Below are 14,101 nucleotides of genomic sequence, written 5' to 3' on the forward strand. Positions count from 1 at the left end.
AGCTTGCTCAAACTCATGTCCATTGAGTTGGTGATGCCATCCAACCGTCTCATCCTCTGTCGCCCCCTTCTCCTCCTGCCTTCAATCTTTCCCAGCATCAGGGTCTTTTCTAATGAGTCAGCTCTTCGCATCAGGTGGCCAAAGTATTGGAGCTTCAGCTTTAGCATCAGTCTTTTCAATGAGTATTCAGGGTTGATTTCCTTTAGGATTAGACTGGGTTGATCTCCTTGCAGTCCAAGGGACAGTGTGGGGTTAGCAGGGCTTTTCAACCTCAGCACTAAAGGTATTTGGGCTGGATAATTCTTTGTTGTGGGGGAAATCCTGTGCTTTATAAGATATTTAGAACCATGCCTGGCTTCTATCCACAAGACATCAATAGCATGCCAATCAAGACTGCCTCTGGACACCACCAAATGTCCTCAGGGGTAAAATCATTCTTGGCTAGGAGTAGCGCTCATTCAATAACTACACAGCTAAGGAGATCCAGGGGAGAGCTGGCCACACATACCTCAAGGGAATTTTCACTCCAGGACAAAAGAGGCCAAATCTACGTGGGTGTCTCAGTGCCCTGTAGAATGCAACTCTAGATGACTTAACAAGGGTGAGGGGTGGATGCTGTCTCTTGTAACTGAGAAGACCAGGGATTTAGGCACCTTGCTGGCTCAGGTCCAACTTGAACCAGGGACTCAAACAATGTCCCCAGGACTTGGTTCTGGATTCTGCTCTTCTCCAGTTTTGGAATTCTCAGAGGGCCCAGATGGCCACTGGTGCGCCAGTGCTATATCTTCCCAGGCTGGAGACTTGTGGAGGGGAAAAAGGGGACGCGTTTTTGTTCCTGCAGTCCTTGCAAAAGTGTCATTGTATTTTCTTGGCTCTGATTCGGTCAAGAGTCTATCACTAAGCAAAACACCATGGCCCGAGAACGTGCAGGCCTAGCTGGCCAGGCCGTGGTCACATGCCCTCCTCTGGATCTGAGAGCACAGTCAACTCTGCACGCAGGACGCCAAAGATGGAAAAGAAAGGGTTCCCAAGAGGAAAACCACAAAGACCAGGGGACGGTTGAGAGGATTCCAGATGACAAAAAGCCACAGGTCCCTATCACAGTCTAGACTGAAAGGGAGCTCAGAAGCTCATCCATCAAGGTGACCGGTGAGAGTACAAGCCGTACTTGCCTGGCACTACAGAGGCTGTGCCATGGCCATCCACGTCAACCTCCAGGTGACAAACACTTTCTTAGGTGTCTCTGGGACAAACTAGCAACTGGCAAGATTCCTTCAAATGGCTTCCTGAAATGGAGACCACCAAAGTTTCATCAAGATCCTCTCCCCCTCTTCCATAGTAACATATTTGCCACTGGGCTTATAGCTGCCCAACTGGGAACAGAAGCTCCCAGCCTCCCTTGCAGCTAGGTGTGACCGTGACCCTACGCTAACGCTGAATGAACAGAAGAGCTGGCCAGACCCTAAGACAGTGGGTTTGCCATCCATACTCTTTCCTTCCCTTGAACCGGAACAAGAAGTTGCCTGAGACCCAGGCTTTGCTGGTGCGAGTGAGAATGATGATACAGAAGGGATGATAGAGAAAAATGCACAGGAACCTGGATCCCTGAAGGACCAGGTAGAGCCTCCTGCTAGCCTGGAATGACTATCTCAGGTGAAAAAGAAATGCCTATCTTTTCCAAGCCACTAAATTGTTGCGTTTCTGCTATTTTAAGATGCATGACACTTTGCGAGGACTGTAGGAAGAAAAAGATGCAAGTTTTAATTTTCATATTCTAGTATCTTTGAAAACCCATGACACCATTGGCCAGGCAGTGGCCACCTTTAAGTCAGGCCTCAGGAAAAAATTCTTGTGAGGCTCTTGTCTGTGTAAACAAATTAAAATGAACACCTTATAAAAATTTGTAAGTTCACGTGAGGTATAGTGATTTATCAATGAAGATTTAGAATAACAGGTAGAGAAGAGCTGCTTATGTATTTTTTATTGTCTCATTAATGCACATGAGGAATCTTCCTCCGGGGCAGACAGCATCTCTTTCTCTGTTTAGATCCAGAAATCTACCTCTTCATAAATTCATGTCTCGAGCCAGGAGAAATCAGTGGTAACACATCATTATGTTGACTAAATACTGGACACACAGTATTATTCTTCCAAGAACAGAGTGACAAAGTTCCATGTCAGCCTTTACTTGCCTCTTTTGCATGTGTGTTTGTGAGTCGCTCAGTCGTGTCCGACTTTTTGCAACACCATTGACTATACCCCAGCAGGCTCCTCTGTCCATGGATTTCCCAGGCAAGAATACTGGAGTGGGTTGCTATTTCCTTCTCCAGGGGATCTTCCCAACCCAGGGATCAAACCTGGGTCTCCTGCATTGCAGGCAGATTCTTTACCGTCTGAGCCACCAGGGAAGCCCTTTGTTGCATACCATTGACCATTTCATGTTTACTGAGGCTTCTTCTCAGTTCTGGAAAGAGCATATTGTGTGGAAGTGATATTTTGTGTCCATTTGATAGACATCCTATGTGTTTCTGGTCCCAAATACCCTTGTTGGCCAAAGCTAATGATGAAAGATGGATTTTTTAAACAAGCAACCTTTGTAACAGAACACATATTTTTGTTAAGATTCTTTTTTTTTCTTTTTAAATGTGGATCATTTAAAAGTCTTTATTGAATTTGTTATGCTATTGCTTCTGAGGGCTTCCCTGGTGGCTCAGAGAGTAAAGAATCCACCTGCAATTCAGGAGACCTGGGTTTGATCCCTGGGTTGGGAAGATCTCTTGGAGGAGGGCATGGCAACCCACTCCAGTATTCTTGCCTGGAGAATCCCCATGGACAGAGGAACCTGGCGGGCTACAGTCCATGGGGTCACAAAGAATCAGACAAGACTGAGCGACTAAGCACATTGCTCCTGGTTGTTTTTTTTTTTTCCCCTTACGTTTTGGTTTTTTGGCTGTGAAGCATGCGAGATCTTGGCTCCTTGGCCAGGGATCAAACCCGCACCCCCTGCATTGGAAGGCAGAATCTTAACCACTGGGAAGTCCCAACACTTGGGTTTCGAACTTACAATATACTTAGACCGTAACAGCCAGTTTCTATAGTTCCTTTCACCATTTGAAGAAGGTGTAAAGTAGCTGCTGACTTGCATTCCAGACCTCAGGCAGGCCCCAGCCCCCAAAATTCCAGTTCTGCAAGTAGCAGAGCAGGGTTCTGCTTTTCCTGGTACTGGTGTTACTCACTTCCTGCTTATGCCGCATCCTTCCGGCAAGATCAAGAAAGTACCAGCATCAAAACCTGAAGAGTGTCCCTACCTTGGAAAACAAATCCCAAAGATACTAGTGAAATACTCTTTTCAGATAAGCTGTGTCAGTCACCAGTGCTCTTGACATGAAGAATGATACTAGGGAAAGTGCAGCAATGATTCCGCGATGGAAAGTGGCTCCTGACGGCGAAGGGGAGCGGATGCTTGATGTCAGCGAGCACACACATGCACTACGTCAGTCCCATTGCCTCTGGTTCTAGGACTGGCCTCAGCAGTGGAGGAGACATGGACTGTTTCCCACTTGGCCTTAAAACAAGGACAAGGCAGTGTGTCGAGATGGATTCTGTTGGGTCCAGACCTCACATCTGGGCTGAAGACACATGATGTGTGGACACAGAGCTACCCCGGGAAAGACCGCAGCAGTCTCGTGAAAGTCACATGGATGTGAGGGCTGCTGTATTTCCTTCCTCCAGCTTGTCTTTAGAGGACAACAAACGCTTTACAGCTTGTAAAGCACGTTCACTTACATGTCTTATCCTCTCCTCACAACCCTGGAAAGGAGGGCAGACGTTATCTTCGCTTCCTTTCAAAACTGAAAAATAGCAGCTCAGAGAGGTAAAGAGATTTAATCAGGGAGCAGACCACGGGTTGTGACAAAGCCTGAATTTGACGGATATATTTAATGCCACTCCCTGAGCTTTCTACCATACCATGAAGTCTACTTTCAGGGAAATTCCACTTCTGTCTTTGTCTTTTGCATTACCTGGATCTAGATAGTTTGGCTCTGTCTTGGTTGGTTTTTGTTTTTGTTGTTTTAGAGATACATGATTCCAGTCTACAATCAAAATTCTTATAGAGCAAGAACCCCATTTGACAGCCACCACTGCTAATTTCTCTTTAGAAAAATTATTTGGCTGCACTGGGTCTTAGTTGCAGCATGCAGGAATCTTCTCTCTTCATTGCAGCAGGCAGGATCTTTAGTTGTGGCATTCAAACTCTTAGTTGCAACATGTGGGATCTAATTCCTCAACCAGGGGTTGAGCCTGGGCCCCCTGTGAGGGGAGCTCAGAGTCTTAGCCACTGGAACACCAGGGAAGTCCTGCTAATTTCTCTTAAATGACACCCTCACCGATTGCCCATAGCGCTTTCATGCATTACATCCCATGGAAATAAGAGGGACCTTTAAGAACGGGGTGGGTAGTCTTTACCTCATTTTCAAGTTATACAAGAAACCCTCAGTATGCCTGGCTTTTGTTAACTCTGGGAAGGAGTTTACAGACCACCACCAACTCCCCCACCTCACCTCCACCCCAAGTATTAGTATCTGTTTGCATCAGTTGGCACAGTTTTGTTATTTTTCTTGAAGTAGAAGGGTTTTGAGTTTTACTCCTTTTGCTTTGTGGGGATTGTTTTGTTTGGCTGTTTCCTTAGGGAAGAAGGTCAGAGTAAGGGAAGGAACTGATGGAGCTGTCATCCTGCATCCTGCCTCAGAGACTCGTCTCCAGGCCCAGTGAGGAGAGTTAGGGTGATAGATGGCGAGACAAGTCATCATGTGAGACTTTGAGCAACTAAAAGATACCAGCGCTTCTGCTAGGGGACACGGGCTGTAAAGGGCAACCGATCAGTGAGAAGCTCATTGGTTCCCTACAGATCCATCCCGCCCTCCACTTTGGCAACTTGGTGGTGTAGTGGCCCCAGGAGAGAACGGCATCCCCAGGCAACAGGAGTGACCACTCTAAGAACAGTGTTCTTACCGAAGATACACACGCTGATGAGGTGCACTTCTTTAAACAATTAATTATTCATTTATCTTATCTTATTTTTGGCTGCGCTGGTTCTTTTTTGCTGCATGCAGGCTTGCTCTAGTTGTGGCAAGCTACTCTCTAGTTGTGATGCTTGGGCTTCCTATTGCAGTGGCTTCTACTGTTTCAAAGCACGGGCTCTAGGGTGCACGGGCTTCAGTAGGGCTGCAACAGGCTCAACTGCCCACGGCATGGGGAATCCTCCCAGACCAGGAGTTAAACCCATGTCCCTTGCATTGGCAGGCTGATTCTTAACCCCTGGACCATTAGGGAAGTCCCTAGGTACCCTTTCCAAGGGGCTGTGAAGAGTGGGACCATCAGTAGGACCGTCAGGAGGTCACAATGGAACAGCATAGTGGATCTAACCCTGTCTCCTCTGGGAGACACCTCAGGGGCCTCCAGGAAGAGAATGGCAGGAAGAGTTGACAGGACAGAAAAGTAGGAACTTCTAGACCTTCAAGAGGGGCTCAGAGCTGGTAAGATTGAGTCTGGATGTCAGTGTGACCTCACTGGCAACCCCTAGGCTGGTGAAATCTAGTGATGCGCTGCTGTGAAACACTGCACTTTATTCTTCTCCTCTATGTGCCATTCAACTTCGAACATCCCATCTTTAGTAAAGACACCGTGAAATGTGCTTACAGAGCAGACTTCTTCCAAGAGCAAGTCTCCCACTGGCTGATGGCCCTGTCTCCCCTCCCCCTTCTCCAGAGGGCCCTAGGAAGGGGGAATCCTAGGGTTCAGGGCCGGAAGGAAAAGAAGTAACTCTTTTCTGTGTTAGGGCAGAGCGGCAGATATGATTGCTAAAGGTTTCTAAGTGATCAGGAGCTGAGGCAAAGGTTTTTGCTGTTTCAACTGAAGTTGGAATGAGAGGATCTGTGGGCTAGCTGCAATGTGGATGATACAGAGAAGTCAAGGATTTGCCCGCATCAAAGGGTGTTAAAAGGGACCCTGCTCCAGGCCCATTTTAAAGGTAAACTGAGAGGCCTCCCTTGTCTGCCAACCTTCCAGATCTTGGACTCTCTCTGTATCTTTTCCTGACTCCCACTCTCTTCCTGAGTTCACTGGTCTTCTGTCTACGTTCGGCATCCTCATTACCACACTTATCAACACTGAGCTGTGAACTTCTCAGGGGTGGAGACTGTGTCCTAGTCTTGAATGTGTCCTTGGACCCTCAGGAGGTACACAGTGCACAGTCAATGTTGGTTGGTCTGATCCTAAGTGAAAAGGTGCTTGGAGACAGGAGGATACATTAGGACTCCTTAGAGCAGTAGGCATTCACATGTCTGAGCTTCATCTGGGGAATGGGCCGTCAAGAGCTACAGAAGCTGCCATGAGGACGCGATGAGGAAGCATCAGGAAAACATCTCTATAGGGCCGGGTCACATTCGGTCCCCTTCTCTCCTCTGTCCCCTTCCTGATGTCCCCTTCTGCCTGACATTGGGTCTGGAAGCAAAGGTCAGGCGCTCTATGTGAAGACGGGAGGTCTAGGTCTGAGTGATTTCTCACGAATGGCAAAGTGTCTGAGGGAACTGGGCAGCAGAGATGAGCAAGCTGCAGGTCCTGCCTGGGATGTGGGACGCAAGTGGGTTCACAAAACATGGAGGCGGGGGGACATTTCTGGTGCCAGAGTACAGCTACCCAAGGGAGCTACAGCCTTCCTCTGTGGATACAAGTCCACTCAGAAGGGGCGGCCAGTGAGTGTGCGCCGGGCTGGGCACCAGTGCTGCAACCAACAGATCTTTCACTCCACGCCTGGCAGCTTCCTGGGAAGAGATGCCAAACCAATCCCCCAGGAGAATCAACTCCAGGGAAAGGGGCTAGTCAAACCCTGGGGGCTGTCTAGCCATGGTCTACCCGATGGGAAAGACCTTGCTCAAGGGGTCAAGCTCAAAGACTTCTTAATGCAAGATCCGGAACATGCCAAAGTCCCTCCTTAAGTGGAGGGAGGCTGATGGCACTGTAGACAAAGAAAAGCAAGGGGCTTCTTATAACGGAAACGTAAACTAGGGGTGGGGGCGCGCTGTGAACCCCTCAGTAGCAATCATATGGGAAGAGGGAAGACGGCAGTGCAGACAGAGGGCAGCACCGTCCTCCCAACTCTGGTGGGGTCAGACTCCAAAAGAGCTGTTTGAAAGCTGCTAATTACTGAGATTCCAATAAGAGCTCTGTCTTAAAAGTCATTTCGAACTGATTGCAGCTTTTTGAACTGATTGCAGCTGTAAGCTATAAAGGAATGAATCTAAATAAAAGGGAAAAATCCTTTGATCAAACACTAAGGAACTCTTCCAAATAACAATACCTTCCTTGTACATATCCATCTCAGCTATCTCACATGTATGAACAAATGATTCATATCGATTAAACACACATTCCCTGAGACAGGGATCATACCTGTTCATCCTTATAACTCCTGACAGTATTTAGCATAGTAGCTGGCACAGGGAAGATGCTTACTGAATTGAATTTAATTGAAGCAATTGCTGCATTAATGATTTAATCAGATCGTTGTCATTTCTGACAATAACGGGCTGCTATAAAATGAATACTAAATTTCTGTACTGTAAAGCAGTACAGAAGTCCATTTTAATAGCCTCAAATCCAGGAATACATGACCTATTTTTTCCAGAAGCCCAAAAGAAATATGCAAACACAGACATTCTCGAAAGGCAAGTCAACCACTCTAAATTCTACCACAGAGACCATGTTGATTGTGCTGCATGAGTTGCCAGGCAACCACTTGGTAATTCCCCATGTAATACAGATGAACCTGTCGTCTGCTCTCTCAGCTATATGTGACATGAGGAGACAATAGGTAAAGGACGGCCAAGAACACCTACACCTGGACGACACCATCTCTCCTGAAATGTGATAACATTGGAGAAAATCCCCAGGCCCTGTCAGAAAGTGCTGGAGGGAGAATTTCGTTAAACTATTAGCACAAGATATCCAGTGAATTTTCTTGGATTTACCCTGTGGATAAGTCCTGTGGGTGATCCTGTTATCCCTGTCCACAAAGCAGGGGACCAAAAGCCCTGAAATTCTGCATGTGGATGGCTGTCAATTCAATAAGGGCTCCAGATCAGCGGGTCCCATGACTCCAGCTGCGATGAAATTTTACTGGATAAAATAAGCCTTTAAGTCTTAAAAAGGACACTCAACATCTCAAAGAAACCCAAGTTCCGGGTGAATAAACCATATACTTTTATATCAGAAGAGAATGTTCTCAGTAATTTTTCTTTGGAATGATTTCCCAGACATTTTAGGCAAATGAGCTGCCTTACTCCACTGTAGGTACAGACATCCTAGTCTTTAAAATAGACTGAAAAATCCAATAAAGCTTTGCAGAATGCATAAGGAATGTCAGAAAGCGTCTCTGACATTAAGAAAAGGACTTAAATTTAAATGCCACTTCAGATTTGGGAGTCTAAGAGTACTCATCTTTTTCATGTGAATTTCAAAAGGACCACTCCCCCAAATTAAAAAAAAAAAAAAAAGGATATCTGTCCACTCCCTGTTCCCACAAATATGATATTAATGTTTAAGTCTTTTTAGGAAATTACTTGCTTTTCAGTCTCTTGTTTGAGATTTAAGATCTTGAACTCTGGGATCAGGTAATCAGGTGGAGATAAAATCAACCAGGTAGCTCTGATGAACAACTGGGCAAGGCTTGAACCCAACATCTTGTGCCATCCTGATTTATCCAGCCTGTTGAGATGCTGACTGATGCCAAGCTGGCCCACCCATGTGGAGTGAAGGCCTTGGCCTTCACCAGCCCTGCCTATCTGGCACTGGAAAGGGGAGTACTGGTGGGGAAGTTCTCGGGCATTTCTGCATCTGCAAAGGGAAGCCATGGCATTTGTAAAATCCGTGACTACCAGGCTTTACACAGTTCTTCATGGGATTCCAAATTAGAGTCAGCCATGGAGCCAAATCGAAAGTGAGGGAGGAGGATTCTAGGGCATTTTTGAGCAAATGCACAACAGACCCTTCAAAGACTGGGGATGGGGTGAGGTGAGGCAGCACGAGCAACAGAGGTTCAGGAATTTCTTTGCCAGAATCACAAGTGTGGAGCAACACCTGTGGGCGGCTACCTTCACTCCAGCTTCTCAACATGACACATACAGTCGTGTGCAAAAGGCCTGGAGGTGGGAGAGAGTGGAGCAACAAAATAAAATAAAAGGGCGTGTCCATTCAACCCTTGTACCAGGGGCCCTGGAAACCCCTCACCATCCCGGTTGGCGGTGTCTTCCTTCTTTGAAGTAGTCCGTGATACGTAAGCCCATCGTCAACTTTTCAGGAACCTGGGGTCTCCCTGATGTCAAGTTGGTTGAATGCTTACTATGAAGAACCTGTTTTGTAGGAGAAAAACATTCAGTATAATCCCTGCCCTGAAAGAGTTTAGACCCAGCGGGGGAGATGGGTACCCAAGAAATTACAAGGCAAACCAGTTTAGATCAAGCCACAAGACACAGAAAGTGTTCAATTTCAAGAGTAATTAATGTCTACATGGAGGCTGCCTCTTATCTTGTGCTCTCTAGCCAGCTTCCTATTGCTGGAGTGTCAGGTTCCACAGCTCTCTCTGGCTTTCTGCTGTGCTGGCCTGTATTTCTTGTCTTTGGTGAGCCCATGGTGGGGAACTCAGTTGTGATTGGAAAGCTGTTTACAGAAGGGAAGCTACAAGGCCAAGGAGAACTTCTAAATCAAATCAGTTTATACGAAGGGACAACTGAACAGCTTTCGGAGTCATCTAGAGAAAAAGTTGTGAGTTTAAATCACAGGCTTCATATTCAGTGAGGGGGGAGATGACACTTTAAAAACCTTTCCACCAGAAAGATTCTAGATAGGGGATAAAACAAGCAAAAGGCAGCTGCTGAGTGGTTTGGAAAGATGTGTGGGTTGAAATCAGCATATACCCTGTCATGCACAAGAAATATCTCTGCCATGTGCAGAGTGAGAGAGAGAGAGGATCAGCTGGAGGTGTTTTCTGCAGACTTTGCCTTTATGGTGCCCAGTCTCCACTCCTGGCATCCTTTCCCACACAAGTGCCTGGACCTAGTGCCTTCGGCTCCGCTCCCCACTGGTCTCCTGCTCAGCACAGCAGGAAAGGGCGTGGTAGCACCATTTCCACCAAACTCGCAGCCTAGCAGAGCAGCCAGAAGCAAGGACTCTAGAATTCAATTCCTGCTCCACCACTTACTACCTGTGACCTTGGCAAGTGACATGGCCTCTTGACCTTAGTCTCCTCCTGTGTAAAATGAGAAGAATGATATCACAACCATGTCACAGGACTGTGGGAGGATTAAAGGAGTAAATCCGGGCAAGTCACTTAGGACAGTGTCTGGAAATAGCACTCTGTGTCAGTTATGACGAGAGAATTTGTCTTGGGTTCTAGAGCAGCTGCAGGTTGAGCACTTATACTTGAGGAATTTCAGGTTTGGGCAAGATGGGGAGCTAGGTGGGAGCGGTTTCCATTGTCCCTGAAATCAAACCCGTGCTTCGTATATTGACACTCTGACTATAACCCAAATGTCCTTTTATTGTCTCTGTTCTTCCAGATAGCCCTAAAAATATAAGCTGAGAACTAACCTGGCTGGTGGGGGCTTAGGCACTTGATTCCTGAGGAAAAATGGAATATGCATCCTGATATCACTCATCTCTGCTTCTGCTAGTCCGGGACCTGCTGGTTCCTATCCCCACACACAGGCCGGAACATCCCCCTCCTCTCCTCTCACTGACCCATGGTGTTGGGACTCTGGGGGCACATACATAACCACCATTCCATCAAATCCTCTTAAAAAAACTGTGAAGTGGTCAGCAGTAATGCTGAATACCAGATTCAGGATAACTGGATAGAGGATAACCGTGTTACAGATGGCCAAACTGAGGTTCAAGGGAAAAAAAAGATGGATCTCGAGTGCTGCTTCAAGAACTAATGCCAGTCCTTGTGGTGATGTTTTCACTGCTCCTCAGCAAAACTGGAAAAATAAGAAAAGCAATGAGTTTTCATAAAGCAGAAGTTATTCAGTTTTCGACTTGTGAGATTATGGCCTATCTTCTTTCCTGTGTCTTACATGAGGGAAGATGTTGAAATACCCCATCCTTTATAAAATGCTATCAATAGCAGCTGGGATTTGAAATTAGATCTTTTGAATACTTTCACTGCTATTATACTATTTTAATTAATTTTAAAATAACTTTAATTTTAAATTCAACTTTGTTAAAATAAGTGTTAAAGAATTACTTATATTGCAACTTATATACTAGATTGGACACTTGAAAATATCTTCAAGTAAAACTCAGCACAAAGGTAACTCTTTGTGGCATCCTATGTAGGACTGAAAACTCAAATCCTCACATGGTCAGGGCAGGTAGGAACTTAGTGAAGAAGACTGAGCAGAGGTGCAGTCTCTGACCTCCAATGTGTGGCAGGCACTCTGTGAGGGCAGAAGGGAAAAGAAGCCTTTTTGCAAACCCCTAAGTGTAGCATTTAAAGGAGCAGGTCTCCCCCTGCTGGCAGTGGTGGTGGCAAAATGAGTCAAACCACGACTGGTATTGAGGACTCAAATTGCAAAGGATTCCACAGCAAGAAGAAATGGTTCTTGGAAAACCATGCTCCGTCACAGAACCCTAAGTGTGATGACAAAGATCAAAACAACTCATGGCACTTTGATAGGAAACTATCATCAGAGGATGCTGATTTGCAAACCCTGGTGAATCAGCAAAGAAAGAAAAAAATTTACATTGGTTAGGCTGTATAAAAGATTCATTATCCATTTTCATGAATTGGTTATTCTATGTATCTAATTATACACAATAGAACCATACAGTAGCTCAATTAAAATTATGCCTATCAGTAAATTAGTCTGATTCATTTGGTTCCACTACCAAATCTGTTTTTGAAGTTCAAATGACTGACACAGCATGGCCTGGTCATTAGATAGGTGAAACCAGGGAAGTATGACTTATTTGCACTTGTGGAAGATTAAAATAATCTTCATGCCTTTGCTTATTTCACTTTTTTCCTTTTGGCTGGTATGCACTCTGCTCTCACCCACTTCCATGACTGGATATCCTACTTTTCCTGACCTTCTTAAAGCTTTACCTCCTGGTCTCCTCTTCTGTCAACAACAGAAAACAAGCAGAAGGTTATTTTTCTTTTGACTTTATTAGATTTTGTTCAGAATCCACTGGCATTTATCATATTCTCTCTCATACAACTTATTAAAACATGTCTATATGTCCCGTATCAGATTCTAAGGTATCTGAGGGCAGACACTGTTTTATTCTGCCTCCAAAAGAGGCAGTATGGCCTAATTGTTTAGATCCAGGGCTTAGTAGCTCTGTCATCATGGACATAAACTTCTGGGCCTCCATCTAAATAATGGAAACATTAATAAACAGAGACCTCATTAACTTGGACAGGCATCAGTAAGAGAATGGCCTTCCCTGGTGTCTTAGATGGCAAAGAATCTGCCTGCGATGCAGGAGACCAAGGTTCAATCCCTGGGTGGGGAAGATCCCCTGGAGAAGGAAATGGCTACCCACTCCAGTATTCCTGCCTGGACAATCCCATGAACAAAGGAGTCTGACAGCTACAGTCCATGGGGTCACAAAGAAGTCAGACACAACTCAGTGACAGAAATCTCATACACACACACCTAAGAGAATACATGCAAAGCTGCCTGGCTCTTCATTACTTGATAATTGTTAACAGTCCTTCCATCCCCAACAGTCCTTCCATCCCCTAAACAAAAGCCATATAGGCTGCAGGCACTCAATTATTTATTGGTAGAGCTTATGCTAATAAATACATTCACGGCTGGTAATGCATTAGCATTATCTGTGTCCGGAGGACTAATGGGATTACCTATGACTCTGCAAGGCTTGAATTATACCAACAGAGGGCGAATTTACCCTGCCCATCATCTAGATCCAACGCTAACTTTCCTCGATGCTGCACAATCTGCGCTGTCCAACCAAGTAACCATTAGCTACACGTGGTTACTGAGGACTTGAAATGTGTACAGCCTGAATGAACCCCCCCCCCCCTTTTTCATTTCATTTAATCAGTTTCAGTACCCCCTCGTGATTAGTGGCTACCCTACTGGACAGAGCAGCTCCACAACTTGCCTCTACCGGTGGCAATCTTTAAATTCATCCGTGTCCCCCTTTCCAACTGTAAAATAACTTTTTCTAATTTAGGAGGTAACCACTGATTCAATGCATCGGAACTTTAACTGATCGCAACCCCCTCCCCCCCTTTTTTTGTTTAGCTGATAACACGTTGTTCGTGGTGACACTTCTAGAACTGGCCCGAGAAACAGGATCCATTTTAAACTCAACATCTCGGTCAGTCGCACAATGAGTCATACATCAAATGACATGAAATCACCCATCAAAAAAATACGGATTCCGTCCCTGCCACGTGAAGCACTGTCTGGAGGTAAGGAAGGCAAACCGACCGCCGCGACAGGCTCGGCAAGATGAGCAGCGCTGGGGGCGGTCGGGGGGCGGTCCGGGCAAGTCTCCTTCGGGCCAAGACCCAGCGAACCTGCCCGGCTGCTTCCGCTCGGGCTCGCGCGCAAGTCGGCCAATGGCCCGTCCCGGTCCCCAAGGCCGACGGCGTCTCGGGGTACAAACCGAGAGAGCCGTCTCCCCGGGCTGACTTTCACCCACGCCCTCAGAAGAATCACGCTTCCGGCCTCGTCTGCTAGAAGCCGACCGGCCCCGGCTTCTCCAGACCCCGCCTCAGAACCGCGTCCTCCACCCGCTTCACAGCAGCTCCTATACCACAAGCTCCTATACCACAAGGTCCCCGTACAAAATGGCCGCTTGGCCTAAGGAACTACTAACCATAGAGATGCCCGCCTTCCGCGGAGAGAGCGCCGACCTCTGAAGGGACGCCCCTCCCCCACCCCCGCCCCTCTAAGTACAACGTGCCGGCGTCATCTTCCGGCTGAGACGGGAAGAGCGGGCGCCTCCAAGGGCCCTTCTAGGAGACCAGCGAGCAGTCTCGGTGGTGCCGGGTCATCCGAGCCGC

General features: G+C 46.6%; 1 long non-coding RNA gene across 2 annotated transcripts; it reads right to left on the reverse strand.

Annotated features, from left to right (window-relative positions):
* Window positions 1–8,242: 8,242 nt before the first annotated feature.
* LOC122443900 lies at window positions 8,243–14,042 on the reverse strand. Of its 2 annotated transcripts, none has more exons than XR_006270143.1 (3): window positions 13,915–14,042; window positions 10,798–11,036; window positions 8,243–9,410 (listed from the first exon to the last, which is right to left on the reverse strand). It is a non-coding gene; the product is annotated as an uncharacterized LOC122443900 (long non-coding RNA). The 2 variants fall into 2 exon arrangements; XR_006270144.1 differs by lacking the exon at window positions 13,915–14,042 and adding an exon at window positions 13,702–13,904.
* Window positions 14,043–14,101: the final 59 nt, after the last annotated feature.

Source organism: Cervus canadensis, chromosome 6 (assembly GCF_019320065.1).
Source record: "Cervus canadensis isolate Bull #8, Minnesota chromosome 6, ASM1932006v1, whole genome shotgun sequence".
In the NCBI taxonomy this organism is placed as follows: domain Eukaryota; kingdom Metazoa; phylum Chordata; class Mammalia; order Artiodactyla; family Cervidae; genus Cervus; species Cervus canadensis.